At 41.3% G+C, this 27,071-nt stretch overlaps 1 protein-coding gene and 1 non-coding gene across 3 annotated transcripts in view; both read right to left on the bottom strand.

The window, feature by feature from the left end:
• The window catches only part of ACVR1 (activin A receptor type 1), a 127,394-nt gene that overhangs the window by 64,545 nt on the left and 35,778 nt on the right, over positions 1 to 27,071 (bottom strand). Inside the window, exon 2 of one of the 2 annotated variants that reach the window (XM_027130955.1) lies at positions 10,718 to 10,900. The gene's annotated coding sequence lies outside the window, so the exon portion shown is untranslated. Of the gene's footprint in view, positions 1 to 3,035; positions 3,227 to 10,717; positions 10,901 to 27,071 lie in introns of those variants that run through there. The other variant, XM_027130964.1, reaches the window with a different exon arrangement.
• On the bottom strand, positions 7,349 to 7,420 carry TRNAD-GUC (transfer RNA aspartic acid (anticodon GUC)). The gene has a single exon. It is a non-coding gene; the product is annotated as a tRNA-Asp (tRNA).

Here is a 27,071-nt window from a genome sequence, read left to right as displayed (position 1 = left end):
CTGGTTTAAAAAAAAAAAAAAAAAAGGCAAGGGTAGGTAAATGAGGCTTAACTGAATGAAAAATCAGTAAAAGGATAAGCTACCATGTTAGAACCGAAGAAACCCCAGTAGACTTACTTTCATTGTATACAGGACGACACTGACTTTGCTATACCCCTACCAAATATAAAGATAATAACTAAGCTAAGCTTCTGAGATTCCAATGTTTTGATCACCCACGGCATGCCTTACTGGTATCTCAAGTCTCGGTTTTATTTTGACGCGCTTGACTACATGGAAACTGTCCCTCGTCTTCCACTTCATTCCCTCTGTATCAAATAGCCACGGCTCTCCGCTTTGTTTCAACTGATAGTACCCATCATCTCCCAGCTGTTTTGTTCTATTCTCTTAGGCAGCTCAGGGCTCCTCTCCCTCCAGTTTACAAACTGGGACTTTCTTTTATTTTATTTATGTATTTTTTTTTACCACCCGGTAGAAAGGACCCTGTTATTCCCCCTACCCTCACCCCCAACTTCACCAGTGAAACTCTTAGATGAGTAACTGGGAAGTCCATCTAAAATCCCACCTCCTCCCAAAGCCCTCAGTTAGATGCCTTCTTGGCCCTCTGCTGCATTTCTCACTGCCTGCAGTTTCTCCTTTAGCCTAAGAGTTCAGACCCTTCCTATCCCTCCTGTTACCAGACAAATGGTATCTCAGGCACTGCCATCTGACACAACTGTCCCAATTCTAAGGCTAATGTGACTAACGCGTAATAATTTGAAGGGTCGGGGGAAATTAAATAAAAAAGATGTCAGCACCAAGGAGGTCTATTTCTCTCTCTCTCTTTTTAAAATGGGAAGCACTAGAGCAGATTTCTGTGGAGGTGAGAAAAACCACCCTTTATACACCAGCCTGACCAGAGCCCTTCTCCTCCGTACCCCACACACACTCAAGCCCATTCCTGCCTCAGACCTCCCCACGCTCAGCCCACAGCGCCCTGCCGTCTTCTTCACAGCACTTAACGCTGCGTGACATCTGTCATTTATGTATTAGTTTATTGGTCTTTATTATGTCTCTCCCTCTCCCATCCGTCCTTACTCCACACACCAAAATTTAAGCAGCGTGAGAGTGAGGACTCTGCCTGGATCATGGCTACATCGCCATCCTGGCACATACGAGGCACTCAATGGAAATTAAAACACATTAATTCTAACATCTTAGTCTACGTTACACTTTGGTTTGGGTGAGGAGAGGAGAGGGAGGTTTAAGGAATGTTTTACAGGCTGGCCAGGAAATGACTGGGGGAGAGGGCTGCTCTTCATCCTCAATGTAATATAGCTGCAACCAGGTATTGGAGATAAATTAAAAGATATCATTTGTAACCTGGATTTCAGTTTTCAAGGGTGTCATCCAAGAGAAGCAGCCAAACAAAAAGACGGCTGGCAGACTCTGGGTAGAGCAGACAACTCCCTGGTGGACAGTATCCCATTTGGATAGGACTGCTTGGATCTCTAGTTGCAGACACCAGCTGATCTGCCCAGAGCCATCCCCAGTGACCTCTGAGACAGCTTCTGTAGCTTGAAAATACACCTCCTCCGAGTCAGGAATTGACATATCATCTCCCCCCACTCTGCCCCCCACTAGTCTCCTAACAGTTATTGACGCTATTTGGAAAGCCATGCTTCCATGCCTATTAATAACCTTCAGAAAACCATGAGGAAGTGTCAAGAGAAAAATAGATCTGGCTGACGGAAGCCAAAGACTCAATCAGAGGTTATAATTAGCAATTAATAGATTTGAAGAAAAAGAAAGTTGTAACGTTTTCTGTAATGTTATCTGTTCAGGAAGCTTAAAACAAAATATTTAGCCAATGAATTCAAGGAATGCTGAGTCAAGAACACCAGTCTTTACAGAAAGAAACTCTTTTAAAGACCGCTTATCTATTTAAATAAACCAGCTACTAAGTTTATCCCCACATCAACAATTCCAGAGAATTTAGCCTGTCTGATATCATTAAACCTTTACAGTTATTTACATCGTTATAAAGTTTCTTCAGGTGACACCTTAAATAGCAACCAAATCAATCTATTCTAAAATAACTGAACAACTAATTAACATTCATCTTTCAAAAGACTTTTCTTAGTGGTCTTTCTCCTCTCCCCTCCCCCAGTTAGAATGTGATTAACGGAATTCTCTCACAACTTAGCTTGAAATATGCTTTTGCCCCTGGAGCAGCTAAGGCAGAATCAGATAATTGTGGTATGACTCAACAAATGCACAGCTGTTCATTTAAATATATCCATCAAAAGTATAAATATGATCATGAGAAAGAAAACGAGCCGTGTACACAGGGTCAGTGTACAAGTGGAACAAGTTAGCATCGAAGTAACCACAACAGAAAACAAAGAGGAGGGGAAATAAGACAGGGAGAGGCTCTGATACCACACAGAAAGAGACCAGAAAACTTTCATAACCAAAAAACCACCCACCCAAACCAAAACGCTCGGACTTCCCTGGTGGCGCGGTAGTTAAGAATCCGCCTGCCAATGCAGGGGACACGGGTTCAAGTCCTGGTCCGGGAAGATCCCACATGCCGCGGAGCAGCTAAGCCCGTGTGCCACAACTACTGAGCCCGCGTGCCACAACTACTGAAGCCTGCGTGCCTAGAGCCCGTGCTCTGCAACAAGAGAAGCCACCGCAGTGAGAAGCCCGCGCACCGCAACGAAGAGTAGTCCCCGCTCGCCACAACTAGCGAAAGCCCGCACGCAGCAACGAAGACCCAACACAGCCAAAAATATAAATAAATAAGATCAATAAATTTATTTTTTAAAAAAAATCAAAATGCTCAATTGACCTAAATTAGAAATTAATGGCATGTTAAAAGTAAAAATAAATGCACTCTACTAAGTGGGGAGAAAGAAACGAAATCTAGGAGACAGAAGATGCTCCCAAGTACACAGGGGTAGAAAGTCTACAGGGTAGAAATGATGAATCCAACCCATTATGAAGAACAAAGACATGGAGGCAGAGAAAAACAGGAGGAACAGGGTACTCACCTCAGTCCTCTCCCCACAACCTTCGAAGTCAGACATTAGGAAATCCAGAAAATGTAGGGATCCCTCCAACAGTCAGTCCCAAAGCAAATAACTGGAAAGCACCACCCTGTACCAGGCAACCCCTCTTGGAGGTTCTACGCGTATAAGAGTGTCACCTGAACACAAAGAAAAGGAAACCAAAAAAGAGAAAACAGAATGTGAAGAAGAGCAGGAGTGCTGAATAAGAAAAAAGGGCCAACGTCAGCCGTAAAAACCCCACTCCTTCCTTCTTCCTCGGGGAGGGGCCCAAAGGCCCAGTCAGAACTTGAGAAGCAGAGGTCCCTATGCAAAGACTTGAGTACCTCTCCTTTAATGTGTAATTCAAAATATTAACAAACAGAAAGAACATCTCATTCATGATGACCATTTTCAAGCTTTCCCCGAACCATCAAAACTCACGTGCTTGGCAAAAAAATAACCTATCGGGCTTCCCTGGTGGCGCAGTGGTTGAGAGTCCGCCTGCCGATGCAGGGGACACGGGTTCGTGCCCCGGTCCGGGAAGATCCCTCATGCCGCGGAGCGGCTGGGCCCGTGAGCCATGGCCGCTGAGCCTGCGCGTCCGGAGCCTGTGCTCCGCAACGGGAGAGGCCACAGCAGTGAGAGGCCCGCGTACCGCAAAAAAAATAAATAAAACTAAAAATAACCTATCTGGTACTGGGGTGGGGGGTGAGGGGGGGCGCCTAACCTCATGCTTGGCCTGACCACTCAGTCATCATCCTGCATAAGGAACCATTCACATCCTTCACATTTACAGGCAAACCTCTCTTACATTATTATAAGCAACAACCATTTCAGCAACCACCACCTCCCTCGGCCCCAAGTCCTCCCATATCTACCCTCTTCATACCCTTGCAGAAAACTTTCTAGAAAGAGCACTACACAAAGCTCCTTCCACATCTCCTCTCTCCACCCGGTCCATCACCAAAATGCCTCTGGCTAAGGTTCTAACTCTTTGTAACCTTACCTTATCCTTCAGATTCACAGGGGAGCTTCCTCAGAAATCAGACTCTGAAGCCTCACCCACCAAGATTTGTATTTGATTGACCTGAGGCCTAGGAATCCCCCAGTCCCCCGGCAATTTGGGTGATGCTGAGAACGCTGAGGGTGGCATCAGCTGGTCCATTCCCTGGTTCTTCCCTAGCTGGGATTCAGAGGCGCCATCTCTCTATCTTTACTTTTATGGGTTGGATCTGCTCAGTTTCCTTGGATGGGAGTTTCCTCTTCTGCCACTCGTATCTTAAACGCTGGTTTCCCTTGAGGCCTCACGTCTCAGCCCTCCCTTCTTCTCATTCAAGATGTTACCCAGCTTCAAGGCCACTGAGCCAAACGGAACCACCAGGTTAGGATTCTTTACTCATTTTTCCACTTCCCTGAATATTCCTTCCTTATCACCTTCTTTCCCTATCGTAGGCCCTTGTCTTTTCACTGTTTATAAGATTAATTTTAAAAAATTTTGCATAACAGGCATTTCAAGTTACATTGAGAAAAAGGATAATAAACCCTATTTTTGACCTCCCAGTTTCAAAAATAAGCCACATCCTACCACTCAGTTCCAAAAATAAGAAATCTTATTTCCTCTATTCTGCCCATTTTCTTCTTGATGTATTTTAATGAGAATCCCAGAACTCACATCATTTCACCCACAAATTCTTTAACAGATAAGGACTTATTCTAAACATAACTATAAAACCAACATCTCATGTAACAAAATTAAAAGTATCCCTCCTCCAAATATCATCTAAAAGCTAATCAGTGTTTAAATTTGCCCAGTTTTCAACAACTATAAACATCCCCCACTCCTCCCCCTGAAAATTGCAAGGAGAATGGGGATAAGCACACAAAAAGAGAATTGTTTCTCTCGCCTTTCAGTTATCATCACTAGTGATGCGGTGTTGGGATTGTGGTGGTGTGGAGAATACTGTGTGTAATGTGTGGAAGACAGCAGATGCCTAACTATGGCCTATTCAAATACTATTGTTCCCTGCTGTTCTGGAGAACCTAACTTTTCTGCGTGGAATAAGGGAGTTAGAGATGTAATTCAGCTAAGGTTAAGTAAGAACCATATAAACTGAATTTGAATTGGAAGCAACAGTATGAACTCACTGAGTATTTTATACATACATATTTCCTCTGTCCACTAAAAAGGCCTGGAAACGATGACCTACCCAGTAGCAGTGAGCATTCCGGATACCCAGACTGTGGGGTTAAACTACCATTTCCCACTAAAAGAAAGAGAACAAGTTGAACTGAACCATGAGGATGCAATCACCAAATCCAGCCCGTTGGAAATTAGAGGTCAAGTGGCTGAGTTCTTCAACAGATAAACTGTAAGAAAAGGAAAGGGCTGGAGGGGGAACCTGAGCTTTAGGAGACTTCAAAGACGTAAAAAGGTGTGCAAGACTAAACTACAGTGGCTAGGTATGCACAGGCAGCTGATAAGACCATACAGAAAGGCAACGAAGCAATTACTATAGAAGTCAGGAAAGTGGTTACCTCTGGAGAGAGAGAGGGACCATGACAGTCATGGGACATGCCAAGGGGCTCTAGGGAGGCCGCTAATACTCTCTTGACCTGTGTGGTGGTCACAAAAAACATTTACCTTATAAAATTAACTAAGCTATGTATACTTTGTGTGATACCTGTATCTGTGTTTTACTTTATAATAAAAAGGTAAAAAGGAGAAGACTGAAGAGGAATGTGTGTTGTTCAAAAAAAGATGCAGACTAACACACACACACACACACACACACACACACACACTCGGAGGAAGTAACAGCACTGCATATCATACATATATGCAAAAAACCAGGTTTGTGTTACAAATAAGTTTATATAATAACCTTCTGAAATGTCAACTGTTTTTTACCTTCAGACAGGAAAATTGTTTTTTCAAGTTACAAGTTCATTAATTTTTAATAGAGAAATAGGCTTCACTTACCTAGTCATTATCAGAAATCAAGTATTAAACTAAAAAAGTAACACAGCATCTTATGATAAGTTGGTCCTTCCTCTCTCCCACTCCAATTACATAAATTTCATGGGTCAAGGATATCAAAAGACTGGAGAGTCCAGATCAATGTTTCCCAAACACTGTGCAACATTATCACCAAATAAGAAAAATTAACACCATAAAATTGTGAAACCTCCCTCACAAAACTTATCTAGGCATTTAACACAATCCCAATAATCATACTAACAGGTTTGCTTCTTAGCAGGGAGGGAGTGGTGACTACATATGATAATTTTAAAGTTCATATATTTTTTTACAAACCACACACACACAAATAAATGTGAAAATTCTGTAAAATGAAACTTTAAAGTTCTGTAAAAGGGAACTTAAAATAAATATGAAAATTCAGTAAAATGGAATTACTCCTACAAAAGAAAAAAGAAGTATTAAGCTCCAAGAGTTTAAGAAAAACAGTGTGATCCTACTACACACACAGGCAAAGAGATCAATTAAACTAAATGGATATCCCAGAAATAGACCACAATGTACATGGGAATTTATAATACAAAAGAAATCAAAAGGGAAAATTTGGGACTATTCAGTAAAATTGGAATGACTAGCCAATGGGACAGAGACTGCTTACTTTCCACTAAAATTCCTTCTTCACTTCTTCTTGGCCACATGCTGACCAGCACGGACTGCATTCCCCACACTCCCTCACAGCCAGGTGTGCCCACAAGACTATGTTCTCACCAATGGAAGCAGGAAGTGACATGTGATCACTTGCCCTGAACTTTCTCCTTCGTCCTTCACATGGAGGGAACCCAGCTATGGTAGCAACCCAGCTATGACCATGCAGATAAGTACAGTGACAATTCCTAGAGCCACAGGACAGAAGGAACCTGACTCTCAACGACCAGTGGACACGGGCAGTTCTGCTGACTTGCGTTGCTCACACTGGAACTGTAAAGTGAAGAAAAAAGTCAACTCCTCTGTTCTTTGAACCATAGCATATTTCAGTCCCTTGGGTGCAGCAACTCAGCCTTACCCTAATTAATAGAGCACCCAGAGAAAAATTAAGTTGGATTCATACCTAACATTCCAGATGGATCAAAGATTTAAGCCTAAAAAAAGAACCACAAGACACTACAAGGAAAGATAAGTTTTTAACTCTAAGAATGGAAAAGGTCTTTTAACTGTATTACAAAGTCCTGAAGCCACAAAAAGGCTAAATATATATTTATCTCTATAAATATTATGGGGAGGCGGTGGGAGCCGGTGGGCAGGGGGTGGGGGGGTTGCCGCATGGCTTGTGGGATCTCAGTTCCCCGACCAGGGATCGAACCCGGGCCCCGGCAGTGACAGCGCCGAATCCTAACCACTGGACCATCAGGGAATTCCCTCTATAACTAATATTTTTAAACGTCTTTTATCTACTGTCTCTTTCACTAGGACGTAAGCTCCATGGAGCAAGAACTGGGATCTATTTTCTTCACTATTGTATAACCTACTGCCTAGAATAAGTGCTTAATGCATAAGAGGCATTCAATAAATATTTGTTGAATGAATTGGTAAATTTAAGTATACAAAATTTTAAATAATCCACACTGCAAAATAATTATTTTTACACAAATTACCAAGTAAAATATCACATATCACAAGGAGAGAAGGGGGGGCGGTGCTAATCTGTTAATGCATAGGAGCTCCTGTGAACTGATAATAAAGAGATCAATAACCCAATAGGAAAATAGACAAAGGACACTAACATAGAGGGAACAGAACAGGAAATACAAATGGCCTTTAAACTTATGAAAAGATGCTCAATGTCAATCAAAATAAGAAAAAATGCAAATTAAAGCTCCATTAAACTGTCATTTTTCACCTATAGATTTGGCAGAGAAGAAATGATCAGTTTGACAATTATACTGTGATTGGCAAGGGTATGAGGAAGCAGAGTTTTCATCCATTGCTGGTGGAATCTAAAACTTTGCAAGCTCTATGAACAGAGCAATTTGGCAGTATTTCTACCAAAATTAAAATGTGCCTATCTTTGACCCAGCAATTCCACTATTAGAAATGGATCCTATAGATACGTTCACAAACATGTTTAAAATGATATATGTACAAGGTTATCCCCTAAAGCCTTGTTTATGATAATAAAACTGGAAATGATCTATATGGTCATCAATATAGTACTGGTTAAATAAATTCCAGCCCATCTCTAAGTGGAATGCTTTTTCACTTGGGTTAAAAAAAAAAAGAAAGAAATTGCAATAATCTTTAGATTATTGCTGGTATATGCCTGAAATCTCTGAAAGAATATATAAGAAATTGGTAACAATGGTTGTCTCCAGGAAGGGTAACTGGGAGAGAGGGAGGAGGGAGACTTATTTCTCACTCTTTTTGTACCTTTTAAACCTTATAAACATTGATTATATTATTACCTTCCTAGAAATAAATATTTTATAAAATAATAACAATACAAATATTCATATCGGCCCCAGATATCTAAAAACTTGTCTGGCGATTCTCGCTGTCAACCACGCTAGGAAGCTATTGAGCTGAACAATTTTAACCCTGTTTCATAATTAAGAATCACAGGGTTAGCAATTAACTAACACCATCATCTCCTCCTCCTCCCTCAAATAAATATATGTGCAAAATAAAGTCAGTCTCTTAATTCCACCCCTGTTATTCATTACTTTCTCTTAGAACTCATTGAACCTCATGCCACCTTAAATGGGCATGAAAATATCTCATAGTGCTCCAAGGATGGTAGCCAGAACTAACAACTATGCTAATACATGAACACAGCCTAGTGCCAAGGATGTTCCTTCCAGGCAACCAGAAGATAAAAACCTGACATAAGTGACACCTCGGCAACAGCCCAAAGCTGTGCATCATCTGCCTTGGAAAATAAAAACTCACATACTCAGTGACTAAGAGTTCAAAGTCAACAGTCACGGCTTTTGTCTTTTCCCTAATGTGAAAGGTCTCCACCCCCCCCATATCCCCCTTTAAATTGTAGGCTAACCCCATCACTTGAGGACTGATTGTTATTATGTTACAGCCATATAAGGAACACTAAGAAGTCATTACTTACATTGAGATTCTGCTTAAAAGGGAAAATATCCAAAGCATATCAAGTGAAAGGAAAAAGCAAGTTGTAAAACCAAATGTGTAGCCACGTTCCATCAATTTTTAAACATAATTAATACACATAATTTGTGTGTCTATGAAAAGTGTGTATGTGAAAAATTGTGTGTTCCAAATTATTACCTGTGGGTAAAAGAGAAAAGGAAGGGAGAAAATTTTATCTTTAGACTGTTTTGTACTACTTGAAATTAAATAATCAAAAATAAACTTTTACATAAAAGAATAAAATTTTTGAAAATAATAAATTAGACTTTCCTTAAAAAAGAGAGCACTTGGGCTTCCCTGGTGGCGCAGTGGTTGAGAGTCCGCCTGCCGATGCAGGGGACGTGGGTTCGTGCCCCGGTCCGGGAGGATCCCACATGCCGCGGAGCGGCTGGGCCCGTGAGCCACGGCCACTGAGCCTACGCATCCGGAGCCTGTGCTCCGCAACGGGAGAGGCCACAGCAGTGAGAGGCCCGCGTATCGCAAAAAAAAAGAGCGAGCACTTGACAGCTACTAGAGACCTTCCCCCAAAGTTCTGAACCTAAAGAGGCTACAGAGACCTCATGCTTCTGTCTCTATGTACAAGTTTCAAACCATATCCAGGCAATCCCGACTTTTAACTCAGAGACACTCCCACATACAGTTAGCACTTCAGGCCTCCCCTCATAGAAACATCTTACAGACTATTCTAAAGTTGGTATTTGTGTTACCCCCGTAGCTTAACACAACCTTAATAGCATTTCATCCTGAGAGCAAGACTTCTTTACAGAGATTTCAAAGTACTCCAAGGAAGCATATTATGAAAATGTAGTTCCGGGAAAGGTAAAAGTATGGAGACAATAAAAAGATCAGTGGTGGCCAAGGAGTGGGTAGGGGGCAGGGACTAATAGAGCACAGGATTTTTAGGGCGGTAAAACTCTTCTGTAGGGTACTATAATGGGGGATGCATATTACTATACATGTGTCCAGACCCACAGAATGCACAAGGGCAGATGCTAATGTAAATCGTGGGCTCTGGGTGATAATGACGTGTTAGTGCGGATCAACTACTACAGTAAATGGACCACTCTGCTGGGGAGACAGAGTCTGGGGAAGGCCGGGTGTGTGGGGGACAGGGGCGCCTATGAGAACTCTGTATTTTCTGCTCAGGTTTGCCGTGAACCTAAAACTGCTCTAAAACGTAGCCTCTTTAGAAGGAAAGAAAAATTTTAGAAAGTGGTCCTATAAGGTGAAAAGAATGGCAGAAGCACTTTATACGTAGGGAAATGGTGGTGGTGTTTGAACAACTTGGCCAGAGTTCAAAGATAACTGAGCAACTCCACCAAAAAAAGCCTACATTCAAGGTAATGCAAAAATTAAGAACCATTGGGTTTGGTCCTATCTCTCTTATGTTGGATTCATACAAAACAACGATATGATCATCGTGGCTAAGAATTGACCGTGTCAATTTGATCTCTGCCAAGGAACATTAAAAGAGGTGATTTGCTGAAATGTCTCTGCTGCTGGCCCTGGCAAGGCCACTGAGAGCTCCTAGGTAAAAAGCTGGCTTGGCTACCTTAGAGCCGGCTCCGGGGCATCTCCTCCCGCAGTCCTTCCAGCAGTGGCTCTTCCTCAGAGCTCCGCTCACTTGCTCCTGGAGCCTTGGAGGTGGGAGAGGCGCTCCCAGAGTCTCCTGGAATAATGAGAATTCTCCAGTAGCTCTCGCGCTGGCAATGTGACGCTCACAAGCGGCTCGGGGCTGTGGAGGGGAAGAAGAAAGAAAACCAGCTAAGCAGAAGAAAAGTCTGTAGTTGTGAATGTGCAGGCTAAAGGAAGTGCACACTTGACGAGCCTTTCAATTGAGACCACAAAACCAAGGCCGATTTACAATTGCAGCAAGGATGGAAAGGGTTGGAAAACAGACACGCGGTAAGTTGAGGTCATAGGTCCGTACCGATCTTAAATATTTTTCTAAATGACACAAAACCCAGTGGAACCTGCAGTTGGTAAACTTCAAAATCAAGCTCCTTTAAAGTCCATATACCACGTACTCTAGCCATTACAAAAACAAACAAAAAAACAAAGGCTTTGCATATATCAACTATGATATGTACCTGGGAAAAACAAAGTTCAAACCGTCCACAAGTATAGAATGAAAGTCCCTCTCCAGACCCCTGGCTGCTCCTAGAGACACCCCATGTACCACAGTAACCAGTTTCTCGTGTATCCACCCAAAAATAACCTGGTTTGGGTCCATTTTCAACCACCACTCTCAGCTGTAGACAGATCTAGTTCAAAGACTCATAAAACAATGGTGGGGTTAGGATCACACAGAGGAAAGGAAGGGGGTTCTAGATAACTATCAAAAAAAACAAAAAGCCACCCAAGCTCCTTTTTCCTTTAGGAAGACTTTAAAAACATCAACATTTGTCAAAGGAAGAGGAAATTTTTATCAGAACCAAACTTTCCCATTCAAATAGCTGAGCAACACAAAACACTGAAAAACGTACTCCTTTTGGAAAAGAGCACCTTTTTATTTTTTAACCTCAAGGGACACTTTGCCAAGAAAACTTTCATGTAAATAAATCAAAGCAGAAAAGAAATCCAAAATACAGCACTCCTCAATAATTATTTGGAAGTAAAAATCACACAATAAAAAAAAAATTCACATCAACCTTGAAATTCAAGGGAAATGCTTTACAAATAATATCAAAACTTGCCTCGCTTCAGTTTAAATTGAGCCTCAGAATCAATTTGAAAAGAGAATCGCGAATGTAAAAATCAGACACACAAAAAATAAGACACTAAAATAAGACAGATAAAAATATCCCCCCGTAGAAAGGTCAACCAGAAGCTTGACATTTTCAGCAATCATTTAGTGAAGTTAAAGAGTAAAAAGCCGTTTCTAGAGTGGACATCCTTAAAAACAAACCCTTCAGCTAAGCGGCGTCCACAACCCTTGAGTTTCAGAGCAAACTGTGGAAATCCTGGTGTTTTCCTAGATGCCGGGACAGGGGAGTTTGGCAGATTCACGCGGAAGGTGCCTCCCCACCTGCCGAAGACTGACTGCAATTTAGAAGGGGCGAGTGCAAAGGGGCCTTGGCGGCCGCTCTGCCTAGGGCCGGCCACGTCTTCAAGTTACAGGTACTATTTGGAGAGGAGCTTTAGATAAGCAAGAAAAGAAGGAAATACTGGTGCGTATTTTTCTGATTCTTTTTAAAAATCAGAGATTTTTTTTTTTTAATTACAGAAGTACTTCTAATTTCCCTTCCAACTTCCCCCAGCTCTATCACCTTCCTGCAGAGAATTCCTTCAAGAACGTGCTCAGGTTCTCCTGCCTCGCTCAGCCTTCCCTAATGATTCTCACATTTTCCAGATCTTTCCATTCTAATTCCTCTTGTATTAATATTCTATAGGACTCAATTCTATATGACCTGGTACTTAATCCTCTTCCTTGAACTGGGTTTGTCTCAAAAAAAAACAAAAAATAGGCGAGGATCACATTTTCTTCTTCTTCGACTCGCATACAGTTGGTGCTCAAGAGTTACTGGATAAAAATCAAGTCTTCAAATTAAGCATAGTTGAATATTTGTCTTAAAATTATCAGCCTGTCAAATAACCCATGGATTGAAGTCAAAACTGTGGTGTAGGGCTTCCCTGGTGGCGCAGTGGTTGAGAGTCTGCCTGCCGATGCAGGGGACATGGGTTCGTGCCCCAGTCCGGGAAGATCCCACATGCCGCGGAGTGGCTAGGCCCGTGAGCCATGGCCGCTGAGCCTGCGCGTCCGGAGCCTGTGCTCCGCAACGGGAGGGGCCACAACAGTGAGAGGCCCACGTACAGCAAAGAAAAAAAAAAAATCAGTAAGATAAAATAAATATCTATACAGATATCCTTCGACTTACAATGTGGTTACATTCCAATAAACCCATTGTAAGTTGAAAATGCATTCACTATTTCTTACCTACCAATCCTCATAGTTGAGCCCAGCCTAATTTAAACTTGCTCAACACTTACATCAGCCTACGGTTGGGCAAATTCACCTAACACAAAGCCTATTTTATAATAAAGTGTTGAATACCTCATGTACTTTACTGAACACTGTACAGAAAGTGAAGAACAGAATGCCTCTAAGTGTATCAATTGTTTACCCTCGTGCTCACGTCACTGAGTAGGAGCTGCCGCTGCCCTGCCTCATAAGAGAGGGTCGTACTGCATGTCTCATGTCATTGGCCTGGGAAAAGATCAAAATTCACAATTCAAAGTACACTTTCTACTGAATGCGTATCACTTTCGCACCATCTTAACACTGAAAAATTGTTAAGTCAAACCATCGTAAGTCAGAGACCATGTGCATACAGCAAACTGCAGCAACTTGTCACAAAACTTTCATTGAGCTGAGTTTTTCCAAAACCTTGGCCAATTTATTTGTTTAGCTATGGAGGTTTAATTATTGGCAACTAACCATGCCATGTGAAAATCTGACCCATAAAGGTTAGAGGCACATTCCTGTGAAGTGGTGGAGGGTGGGAGTGAGGAAGGGGGAAAGGAGAAATACAAAAAAACATTCTAACTCCAGTGGCAGGCTTAACATAGTAGTACATTTTTCTTTCATCCAATTTAAGATAACATGCATAGTTTCTTAAAAGTCATGGTGATATGATGGGACTGATAACAGGCAAGCATAAAAGGTACTTAAAATCTAACATGTTCTTGGCAGTCAATACAGCAGCTAAGCGACAGGGAAATAGGGGCAAGTTTTCTCAACTTTTTAGTTATAACTATATCCTTGGCTTCTAGAAACTGTGGCTTTCAAATACTACAAATCCTTGCTCTTTCAAGACATCATCCCTTGTATGGTGATGGATGTTAATGAGCCTTAATGTGGTGATCATTTTGCAATATACACAAGTATCGAATCACTGCAATGTATACCTGAAACTAACATAATGTTATATGTCAATTATGCCTCAATTTAAAAAAAAAAAAAAAAGACAAAAGACATCATCTCATACCTTCCCCATCTATCCACCCAGCCTCATAAACCATGGTGTGTGTATCTTTGATATAGAATTACTGTTAACTGAAATTACTTTAAGCAGCGTATGGTAGCAAGAACATGGACTTAGGAAAGAGCCAAACCCAGTTTTCTAACCTAATAAATGTGATCTTATACAAATCATTTAACCCGTTTGTTTCAGTTTCCTCTGCCACAAAACAAGGTTAATATCTCCCATCTTTAAGAGTCAGTAATAATGCCAATTATCACTTAGTTCTAGAACTGTGCTAACCACACAATTGCATTATCTGATTTAATCCTAACACCACAAAAATGGAGAGGAAGGTATTAGTATTCCTACTTGAAAGATAAGCCAGTGATAGAGAGGTTAAGTAAAACTGTCCCAAGATCACGCTTTTGAAATATGTGGTAAAACAAATCAGCTCAAGTTATGCTGAGTCCAAAATCTGTGTTCTTAATTGCCTGTAAGTTAAACTGTATCTTGACTATTTGTAAGAACTGAAATGAATTCTTGTAGTAAATATTCTTAGGCCCCTTTACTGTTTTCTACCTCTTAAAATAATAAAAGTGCTAAAGCAGCATGGTAGAAAAGCATAAAGTATACCAATCCCAAACAATAACACAAATCATCCACATGATACTACAAATGTCCTCTTGTTCTGGCTCTAAAATAACAACGCTACAACCAAGCATATAAACGTCAAGGATCCTTGAAGAATAATCTACTCCAGATACCTGAATACGTGGGCAAGATAATACTGGGTATTATCTATCAGTAATTCTGAAGAAAGGCAACAGAGATATCAACCAGTTCCCAAGATTCCCAATCTCCCAGTGGGGAAAACAATAGGTCACACACCCTAGACAAGCTTGGGGGACACCACAGAGCTCAAAGAACAAGGAGAGCCACATAAGTTGAGGAAAGATAAATGCTGATTGAATCAGGAAGCAGAGAGGAGCACAAGGATACGGCAAATCTCGTTCTCCAGAAATTTTCCAATTCCCTGTAGACATTATGCTTTGGGATTTGGGAATGAGAAATGGGAATGTCCAGGAAGTTCCCCAGAATTCCCCAAGTTATAAGTTATTCAACAAACACTTCCAAACACCCTTTACTCATTATTATGGATATCTAAAAGAAAGGTTAAATAAATAAGAAATAAACTTAATAGTATTTCCAAAGAATCGTAGTCTGTAACAAATGTTCAAATGCTAGAGAATGTCAGTGAGCATTATTGGAGCATTAATAGCATTCCAATAGCAAGCCAAATCCAGCCCTCAGTTTGTTTTGGTAAATAAAAGTTTTACTGGAACACAGCCCCACTTGTTCATTTCACGTATAGTCTGTGGCTGCTTTCACACGAAACAGCAGAGTTGATAGTTGTGACAGAGTCCATATGGCTTGCAAAGCCTAAAATATTTATGATCTGGCCCTTTAGAGAAAAGGTTTGTTGATCCCTGAAATAACCTTCCTCGCAGATCCAAATGCAGGTTAACAGCACTACACAGAATCACATGTTGAAACTGCCATCTTAAAGGCTTATTTTGCTTTGGAAACGTATTTCTTGGAATACCACTCACAGGATTTGTAAACAACACGCTGTGCATATAAATTTATATTTATTTTATTTGCAAGGATGACTCACCAGTAGCAGCAGACAGGGCCATGAATACCACTTATAACATAGCAACAGCTACAAGCAATCATGACCAATTCTCTCCTCTGCGCTCCTATCCTGACCTGGCTCTGGGAAATGTCAATCTTATCCTTCAGTTCCGTAGGCTAGCTTTCAACTTGACATCGGTGGATTCCTTTCATGTACTTATGTCTCTGTGTTGATTGTTTTAATTCTCACAGGAGAATGTCAACACTTTTTCCCATTTACCTTTTTTCTTAACGGATTTTTCTGGGGATTTGGAAAAATATAAATTTCCCAAGAAATCCTGGGAAGGAATTCTTCCATAAAAGCACTATTCTCTTCAGGTGTATATTTAGATGCTGAGTAGGAATCCAACTCACCAGAAAAAGAGTTGGGGAGAGGAGGCAAGCATGAGCATGAACCAAGTCTCCAGGATGTTTCAAGGGAAAGATTAAGGTCTGTCTCAAAGCCTAGGAAGAAGACCAACCAAAGTGGAGACGGGAAGAAAGCAAGATTTCCTAATGCTTTGGCCCCTGGGATGGATTTAAGGTCCAAATTTCAGAGCACCTTTCTCCTCCAGAATTTAAATTATAATTTGGCTAAGATGAGAGGCATCGACTGTGGACCATGACAGGAGTGAGTGCAATTAAGTACCAGACTGTATTTCTGAAGATAACATGCTTATAAATTATAACTTCAAACATCCTCATCCAAAGTGGTTTGGAACCCTATCAAAATCCCATTTCTCTGTCCAGCCTTTTAAAGGCTCATTTATTTGTGCCAGAAATATAAAGCATGAGGATCATAATAAAACTCAAGGAAACAAAGGCAGTGGGATAGAGTAGCAGCAAGAGGGTTCCAGACTTGAACCACAGAGTCCTGGGCTGAATCCCAGCCCTGTCAGTCACTACACAGGTAGTCTTGGGCCAACTGAGCTGCTGTCTCTCCCAGGCAAAATGGGCATCAGGACGCCCTTGCAGAGTGGCCATATGTGAAGTACGCGGCATGCGGTGGGTGGTAATAGATGATAGCTATTAATAAAAATTTAATATTTAAGGAGCAGGTGTAAAGAAGAGGAAACAGTGAGGAAGAATGAGAATCACAAGGGTTGAATTAATAGGTTGAATCGTAGGAAACTGCCAAAATTTGACCACTTTGACTCATAAAACTAGTAATTTAAAAATAAATATTATAAAAGAAGCCTGAAAGGAGAGAACATGGAAGACTAATACCCCATACTCATTCTTCCACTGGTGGCACCTTAGAAGAAATCCAGACACCAGATGGGAAGGCTACAGACTAAAATAGAAAACACCTTCGTCAACTCCTCACCAGATAGGAGGTGTGACTTCAGGGAAGAGAAGATTCAACAGAGACAGACAGAAAGACAGAAACACACACACACACCCTCGCTCACACGTAGCCCATGTAATTCACTTGTTCTCTCTCTTCCTTCTCCATTCCTGCTCTCTCCTTTTCTTTCCTTATTTCTTTCCCCACACAAGGCCCAAAGGTGACTTTTGTTAACCATTTTGGGAAGGAAACACAGCATTTCTGGTCAGCTGATGTTACCAGCTGCATGGCAAGCCTTTCTGCAGGCCTTGTAGAGCAGCTGGTAGCTCGATAAAGAAATCCAATGGGGCTTCCCTGGTGGCGCAGTGGTTGAGAGTCCGCCTGCCGATGCAGGGGACACAGGTTCGTGCCCCGGTCCGGGAAGATCCCACATGCCGCGGAGCGGCTGGGCCCGTGAGCCATGGCCGCTGAGCCTGGGCATCCGGAGCCTGTGCTCCGCAACGGGAGAGGCCACAATGGTGAGAGGCCCACTTACCACACACACACAAAAAAAAAAACATATAAAGAATTATAGAAGTTACTATTTCATAAAAGCAGACTTCATTTTAGAATGGCTGTAAGTTTTCCTAGTACATGTATTCACCAAACAACTACTACACATTAAGGTTAAGTTTTTCAGAACCATATCTACAGAAATTTCCAGAAACATTGAAGGGGGTTATTACAAAAGAGGGGCACCAAAATAAAGAACAGAGAACTAATGCTTTTAAAAACCATTCTTCCAATGCCCTCTTGCAAATATTTATGTCAATTACCAACCTAAATAAAATTTTCACCAGATCATTCTCCCTACTTAAGATTCAATGAGAATTTTTAAAAAAAGGCAATCAACATTCTTTTTCTAATTGTTTGGTTTAATTTTCATTTACCCATAGGCACTTCCAAGGCTAGGCAGGAAACCGCTTGCCCCCTGTTCTGTCTTGCGGACAGAACAAGGTAACAAACAGAAAAAGATCCAGTAAAGTTTAAAAAAATTAAGAGTGAACAATATCTTGTATGGCTGTGTTTTCTTGTCGTGTGCTACGTGTGTGTACTAATACCCATAATTATGTCAGACAAGCTATGCATTTTACAAGCAGTTGCCAGACCTGCAGTGAGTTATCTGAAAAACTAACATGCAAGCTTCTTGAAGAGGAAAATAGCTTCTTATTTACTGTTTAGCTTTATAATAATTGGGTACCATCCCTTCAATACTAGACAATCAACAAATACTTGCTGACTGAAGAACAATGATGAGATTAATTTAAAATAAGATTAAAGTCAGGAATCCAGGGGACTCTGGGTCTATCACTCCCCGAGCAGCCTTGAACATTAGGTTTCTTCAAAGCCTGCTCTATCATCTCGATAGGACTATTGCAGGGGGTCATCGGGCACAGTGGAGAAAACATTACATTAATGAGCTAGACACACCCCTGCACCATAGCTGTGTGACACTGGTAAGTCACCTGTGTTCTCCGGCATCCATTTTTCCTACCTAGAAATTGAGAGTGGTGGCCCAAGTTGCTAAGTTTCCTCCTACCTAAAAGATTCTCTGTTTAGATATTTCTTTTACAATTGCTAGCAGGATTCCGTAAGAATTATGCTAACAGGAAAGGCTACCTCTTTAATTAAAGATGGTTTTCCAATCTACTCCTGTATTGAAATGCGAACCAACCCGCTCATTAAAAAATAATAACATTTTTCATTTAATTTAGCAATTTAGTTCTTAACTCACCGAGGTTTGCTTTTAATTTAATTTGCCTACCAATAATTTGTTTGCCAACTGAAGAATAACTGAGTAAGAAAATGCACAAAAGGGTGCAGAATAACAGTGGCGGGGTGCGGGGAGGGAGGCGGTGTCTATCACGGCCAGTCCCTCAAGGGGTATGGGAATATGTCCAGTTCCCAAGACAAGGAATCTGGATTAACGAAACTCAAGTCAGCGTGTCTACATCACCCACCACCCAAAGCTGCTAACCTTCGTTTATGTCCTATCTCATGCAGTGGAACCACCCAGCCCTTCCTGTCTCACACCAGCAGCACTCCAACTCTTTCTCAGTGATTTCTTCTAAGAACCTGCCAACAGTGCCAACAATGGCTCTTCTGAGCATGTGCAAATTCCTGATTTCTAGGACCTGGCCTGAGACTTCTCCCACCTCATCCAGTTACCACTCCCCAGGCACTCTGACCCTAACTGCACCTTACAGCTCCCTGAGGACGCCTCTTTCTTGTTCGCCTTCTGCCTTTGTACTTGTCCGCCTGAAATGTTTTTTCCATCTGTCAATTCGTACACTTCAGGATCAGCTCAAGAATCACCTCCCTATGGAAATCTTCCCTGAAGCCCCCACGACCAACCACACCCTGTCTAAGATACATGCACCCTCATCTGTTGTTATCACGGCACCTAAAAAGTGCACTTCAATTTTTTTTTTTTATTTCACTGCCTAATGAGCCTGTGAATTCCTCAAAGATAAGTAGTATTTTTTCATTTCTGAATCATCAGGGATAGTCTTATAAACAAAAGGTCCTTAATAAATGCTTATGAATGAATGGGTGAACCCTGATAATGGATTCAAAGCAGATGAGGAACACTCTAAGGGAAATATGAACAGTAAAAATTGAGAAATAATTATGCTAATGGAAAAAAGGAGGTAGGCCTACCAGAATACACGTTTAGGGTTGTCATGGCTTTTCATTCAAAGCAAAAAAACTCCACCAGATCCTAGGTTAAAGAGACTAAGAGAGAACTAAAGTGTTTATTTCATACAAAAAGACAGTACGTAAACTAAACGTATACACTAAACCATAGCTTCCTACTGACTTACATATGAAAACAAGGAAGTATTCCCTACTCCAACAGTTTAGACCATAATCTTTTTCTAAATTACATATATACAGAAAAATAGCTTGAGAGCTACACTCAAATACCATGCTAACACTGTAACGTTACTGGAAATTCAGATGTCAATAAAATGTAAGAAGGGAAATGATTCATCTTACAAGAATAATGTTAATTTTTTTTCCGAGAAAATTATTCCCAAGGTGGTCATGTGGAGCCAGGCCTCCACACAATTCCCAAAGCTAGGCTCTCACTCACTGGCCTCCCTCCAGATGTCTTCAGTCAAGGTGCTGGGGGCCAGAGTGGGAAAAAGATGAGTCCTTCTTACCATGACAATGCTACCTTCTTAATGGTTCTCCCCAGCCAACCCATTTCCCCAACCTCAACCTTTTTACACCACACGGTGGGAAGAAAAGAATAAATACATAAATTGCTATATAATGCAACAGAACTTAGTAAGCATAAAGAAGGTAAGAGAAAGGAGCCCATGGCCAAAGCTGAATGCTAAGGAAAAGAGAAGGAAGATGTCGAGAACAAGCTTGCCTGTTATTAGCACTGGCTGCCTGGGATCACTTGAAGTTTACACATAAAATTGCTTAAGGCGTGAGTCATTTCAAATCATGATGTATTGATTCATTTAATGTGTTCAAGCAAACCTGCGATGAAGGTGACCTAGAAGTCCTGAGACGCAGATGATTAGCCAATCAAAATAAGGGGGGTGGCAGACATATTTTGAAAATCAAAACCATAAATAAATGTTCAGAAAATTTTTACATAAAAAAGAATGAAATAATGCCATTTGCAGCAACATGGATGCAACTAGAGATTATCATACTGAGTGAAGTCAGAAAGACAAATACCATATGATATCACTTACATGTGGAACCTAAAATATGGCACAAATGGACCTATCTACAAAACAGAAACAGACTCACAGACATAGAGAACAGACTTGTGGTTGTCAAGAGGGAAGGGGGAGGGGGAGGGATGGATTGGGAATTTGGGGTTGGTAGATGCAAACTATTACATTTAGAATGGATAAACAACAAGGTATACCACACGGGAACTACATTCAATATCCTGTGATAAACCATAATGGAAAAGAATATAAAAAAGAATGTCTATATGTGTGTAACTGAGTCACTTTGCTATACAGCAGAGATTGGCACTACACTGTAAATCAACTATAGGTCAATAAAAAAATGTGAATTAAAAAAAAATTTTTTTTAATCTTGTTGCTTTCTCATTACAAACGGGCAGAAGAATTTGAGATCTCTTAGTTTATCAAAATTGAACATAGGGGCTTCCCTGGTGGCGCAGTGGTTGAGAGTCCGCCTGCCGAAGCAGGGGACACGGGTTCGTGCCCCGGTCCGGGAAGATCCCACATGCCGCAGAGCGGCTGGGCCCGTGAGCCATGGCCGCTGAGCCTGCGCGTCCGGAGCCTGTGCTCTGCAACGGGAGAGGCCACAACACTGAGAGGCCCACATACCGCAAAAAAAAAAAAAAAAAAAAAAAAAAAATTGAACATAGGTTTAAAAAACAAAAGATTGAGAATTTACTGTTCTAGAGGATTCTGTCAACAAAAACTGGTGTCAACCAGGGGGTTGGTCCAGGAACTTGGCTTCTACTCTCACTTAGTTCACAGGACGATTGGGAGCCCAAACTTCAACTTCTACTTCAATGATCTTAGCTTCAAAATCAGTCTTACATGCTGGTGGTTTCTTTTGGGGGATGATGAATATGTTCTAATATTAGATAGTGTTGACAGTTGCACAACTCTGAACACTAAAAGCCACTGAATTGTACATCACAAAAGAGTGAATGTTTTGGTATATGAACTAAGTCAATAAAACTGTTATTTTAAAAAATCACTCTTAAAGCTCTTACGCCTTTTTCTATATAACTTAGACCTTGCATGTATGCTGTGCAGTGCCTGCTAACTGCATGGGCATACGCTGTCTCCCGATTCATTTTGTGGAAAGAGCCGAAACATTGGAATCACACAGCTTGGGAACTGAACCTAGCTCTGTCACTTCCCAGGCTCTGGGATCTTGAGCACATTACTGTCTGAGCCCCAGTCCCCAGCTATAAAACAAGCAGACACTACCTACCTATCAGATGAGAGGACTGTGAATCTGCAAATCACCACCAAGCTCAGACTGATGGTAACTGGCAGAAAATAAAATGGGATGGGCTCTAAGAAAAGATGTATGGCGGGGATGAGACAAAAGGGTAGATGCAAAAGCCGGAAGGATGTGGCAAATGCAGAGTCAGGACCAAAGCCAGCCTTGCCTAGAATTAGGGCAAACCCTTCTGGAATCTTCCTTTTGGTTCCAATGATGCTATGGGGTGGTGGTGATGTGAAGTGGGAGGGTGAGGATAGGGCTGTTTGCAGAGCAAGCGCTATTATCAAGACTACCTTATCTATGGATACTTAAATCTCAGGATTCTTACTCAAGTAATTTTATATGAGTAACCACAAAGCAGAGACATTTTCTATACTTTTCATCTCCTCACGTGTCATTAAGCATTCAGTCCACTAATGGAATTATAGCCTCTTGATTTGGGTTGCTATTAATCAGAACACATAGCTTTCCACCAGGATTCATTTTTTATAGATTAATTCTATACAATAAAACATGCCTGAAGTTGAGTGTATTAGCAGTCTTTTCATTGCAAGCCTCAAGATTCCACACCTGTGATTAACTTACATCAGCACAAGCTGAAACTTCAGCTTTTCCATCATTTGTGGTATTGCAACTCTTAAGAAGCAACTTACCTGACAATTAATACAAACAATCTAATTTACCATCAATAACACAAATTCCCAACTGGGCCAGAATTTCTAATGTGAAAGTCTTTAGAGTGGTTTTAATAACATCATTCTCATTTAAAATGTGCACTATTTGCCAAGCAGCAATTAAAAGAAAAAATTATATGTATACATATATATATAGTGTGTATATATGTCCATGTGTATGTACACATATATATATTTTAAAAACATATAAACTTTATGCCACACGTTTCTACCATCGAAAAGCAATTCCAGAAGAGGTAAAAAGATGAGCAAGTTGTCCTGTCCTCCCCGCAAGTAGCGCCTACACCACAGCCAACTAAATTCTCTCACTCCAAGTTGCTCGAGAGACCAACAGGTTAACAAACTAGTCTTCCTCAGCAGCACTTTAAGGCGCCAGGAGATCAGTATGAAAAAAAAACAACCAAACATTAGCAATTGTCTCTGTTTGCCATCCACACTGTCAACAATTCTGAGAAACATTCCACTGAGCTTTTTCAGGTCACTAAACCCTTGTCCGTTTCATAAATATTTGTCTCCTGATTTTGCTTTTTTACTTTTTAAATCCCAGAGGGAAATGATCATGTTCTATAAGTGTTAGAATGGCTTCGTTTCTAAAATTGGAAGGAAGGAAAGGCTAGCTTCTGTTAGTTCTAATTTTGAAAGTGTTAAGTATTAGGGGAGGGACCTCTCAGATAATAACTTTTTTTTTTTTTTTACATTTTAGTTGTCTCAGGTGCATTTTTGTTGCTTCTGCTAGCATTGCTGTGCAGTCAGGTTTATCTTAAGACAACACATTCTAGCATACATTCAACTGAGTCTCTTAGATTTATAGCCAAATTTAGACTGGCTTAACACAACCGGAAGGTGTCCTTCCACAGTTTTTCACGTTGAACATATGAAGAGTAGGTCAGATACATGTCTAGAAGCTATTTTATTTCAAACATAATTTTGTATGGTGAACTTTCCTACACACACACACACACACACACACACACCATGCTTTAACTGCTACTTCAGAGTTGCAGTCAACTCCTCATGCCATTAGCAAAGACAAGATCCAATATGTAAGATAATTTAGGGGAAAAAAAGGCAAATAAATATAAATATTCCATAGAAATAGGGGCCTGTCAGGTTGGGAAAAGCTTCCATAGCTTCTATATGTGAATATATTCTCTCTCTAAAGAGAGGTAAGTGGTTCCCAACTCTGAGGTTTATTGTACATCAAACATCAAGAATGTTAAGGAGGGATTCCCTGGTGGCGCAGTGGTTGAGAGTCCGCCTGCCGATGCAGGGGACACGGGTTTGTGCCCCGGTCCGTGAAGAGCCCCGGTCCGTGAAGATCCCACATGCCGCGGAGCGGCTGGGCCCGTGAGCCATGGCCGCTGAGCCTGTGCGTCTGGAGCCTGTGCTCCGCAACGGGAGAGGCCACAACAGTGAGAGGCCCGCATACGGTGTAAAAAAAGAAAATAAAAAAGACTGTTAAGGAAACTTAGTATCTCATACACATTTACTGTCATTTCTCAAATAACTATGAATTCATGGATATGTATATATATCCACATTTAATACATACCATATGAATATATAATCAATCCATATATAATAAAAATGCAACAACCTTTAGTGAAGGCTCTAATTTTTTTTTTTTTTTTTTAAGGAAATTACCAGCACTCCATGCCCTACCCCATTCTCAGGTGTCCTCCATCATAATGTTTTTTTCTCTCCTACACTGTGGGTAAAACCTGGAACGGAGGCCGCACTGCCTGAGCTAGATTTCAGGCCCTGCCATTTGCTACGTTTAGCACCTTAGGCACATAACTCATTTCCTTCATCTGTAAAATTAAGATAAAAAGAATTGGACCTGCTTCACAGAGTGATAATCGTTAAGGGCTAAATGAATGAATATATGCAAAGCACTCAGGGCAGAACCTCAACCAGGAGCACCGTGAAAGGGTAAGCCATCACTATTATTGATGCTGTTCTTATTATTAAAACCAGAATCTTGACTTTTGTGATATTCACGTCCTTGTTTTTCTCAATAGTTCTTACCTTTTAAGGACTAAAAAATAGTGTTACTCTGACTTGACTTGTCTTTGAATTCCCGTCTTCTCTCACCGTGCAAGACATTAATAGAATGCACGGGAGAGGGTGGTACTGAAATGGCTCTAACGGACATCAGAACTTCCTGACCTCAAGAACAATCCTGCAATACTCACAATGAACTGCAGTGTAGCTCTGCTGCAAGGCAGGACTGAAAACAAATGGTAAGTCCAAGGATCCCTCAAACTCCAGAAACAGAGTTTATTGGTAGACTAAAGGGAAACCTTCACACTGATAATGAGTATGCAGATTCCATCCCCCAAGGGTTATCTAGTGAGGAGATCACTAAAAGCAAGTCACCACCAACCAACTAGCCAACTGACATCTTTAATTTAGTACACGTACTACTCAATAGGGGTGCATAGGTGAACATCTATCAAGAACACTATGGAGCCATTTATACTATAAAATCTAAAAATGAAAACAAAAGTGTCACATCTGGAACTCACCCAAGTCCTTCAAACATATAAAATTAACACAGTGATGCCCCGACATTTAGAAAAACACAAGCTGGCACAGTAGTGGAAGCATGACATGTTAAATAAAGGCCATTCAATATCTAGCATTAATCACTGAGGAATCATATTTCCTCAAAATGGTCTCTCTAGTTTGCCAGCTAAATAAAAACTATCCTAGGAAAGACCACACACTTTTTTTTAAAAAAATGCCTAACAGGAAGGCTTACCTAAAAGAACATAGTCTGCCCGTGGATCTTACCTTAGTCACAGGAGAAGAAACCATACTGGAGATACGATGGCCACCGCCACTTGGTGTGGCCTGGAAGTGGCCTGGACGGAGAGGTCTACAGCCAGGAACCTTGAGACCTCTCACAATCCACATGGAGTTTCCAAAAGGGGAACACAGGTGGCACCTAAAGCCATGACTTACTGCTCTTCCCTTTACATTTTACCCAACATCTTCACTCTGCGATCAAAGCCCTCCATTTCAGGAGGGTAACCTGGGCAAGCTTCACTCCCAGCCAAGCCACCACCAGGTATTTTTGTCAAGGTTCACTCCCCCCAGGGTGCTTGGACACACGTGCCCTGCCCTGGCTTTGCCCACCAGGAAGCGACAGCCACCCTCTGCCAGCAGGACTTTGCCTTCTTCAGCTCTGAGTCCCCAGGCCCTGGCATGGTGCCTGGCACAGGGCATGCACTCAAGGAAGTGTGCTAAAAAATAACTGTCTCTCCTCCTCCACGGAGCTTTCCTGGATTTAAAAGCACTGTATACCCCTACCCTCCCCCATTCTGACAGGTCTAGATAAAGAACACCCCAGCTCCTCTTCTGGATGCCCACTGCAATACACAATAAATACCAAATCACTGGTTCTTTATAATTTGTTTCATTCCAGCTGCACCAAAGAACAGGAGCAGCCTTAAGGAAGTTAATTCCTCAATGTTTCTTTCACCTGTAAAATGAGGCTACAGATACCAACTTCCTAACATATGTAAAGTCTGTGGCATAAGACTTGGCACAAAAGTAAACACCCAAATATCTGTTCCCTCACCATCATACACCATACATTAAAGAGTCAGAGTAACTTAGATTTCAAACTCACAGGAAACAGAGACAGGACTCGGGCATCGGAACCTTTCTTTTGAATTTTCAGAGCTGCTCTCTACACCACTCACATAGCACTTCTTTCCTTCGCTTCTCTGGAGACCCCAGGGCTTACATGGCTGCGAGATAGTAAGTGCCCAAAGTCAGGTCTCCTGCTAGCAGCCTTGCCTGGCCCAGGGTCCAAGCAGAGGGCGTGACTCAGAGAATGGGCTCAGAAAGTACAGAGAATGAATATAAGTAAACCAAGCCTTTGCCACTCTCCAAAATGAGATTTTTTTTTTACTTTAATTTTTTGCTAAGTTTGAGCATGGAAATTCAAAGATACTTGTGGGGAAACTAGAGCATTACATCTGTGACCAAGGACTTCTCCTGGTTCTTAAGTAGAACTCTCAAACTTTAAGGATCATAACACTTAGATGCATTTTATATAAATTAACAAGTTTCTATTGTCACAAACCCAAACTAGCACAGACAAACAGGCCTGGAAACTACCAGCCAACTTCATTCTGTGAGTAACCATTAAGTTTTAATCAGGTTGTGGTTCAATTTCTGCAACAGCGAGCATTAAGAAGGGCTCCTCAAAGAAAGCAGGCAAAAGTGGGAAGAAAAGGAGGAGGGGTGGGGGGATGGGGGAGGAGGGGG

The sequence above is a fragment of the Aethalodelphis obliquidens genome, unplaced genomic scaffold, assembly GCF_003676395.1.
Source record: "Aethalodelphis obliquidens isolate GAN/ISIS:26980383/991018 unplaced genomic scaffold, ASM367639v1 scaffold2, whole genome shotgun sequence".
NCBI lineage: Eukaryota > Metazoa > Chordata > Mammalia > Artiodactyla > Delphinidae > Aethalodelphis > Aethalodelphis obliquidens.
The sequence above is the reverse complement of the archived record's forward strand: the minus strand, read 5'-3'. Positions and strand labels throughout refer to the sequence as shown.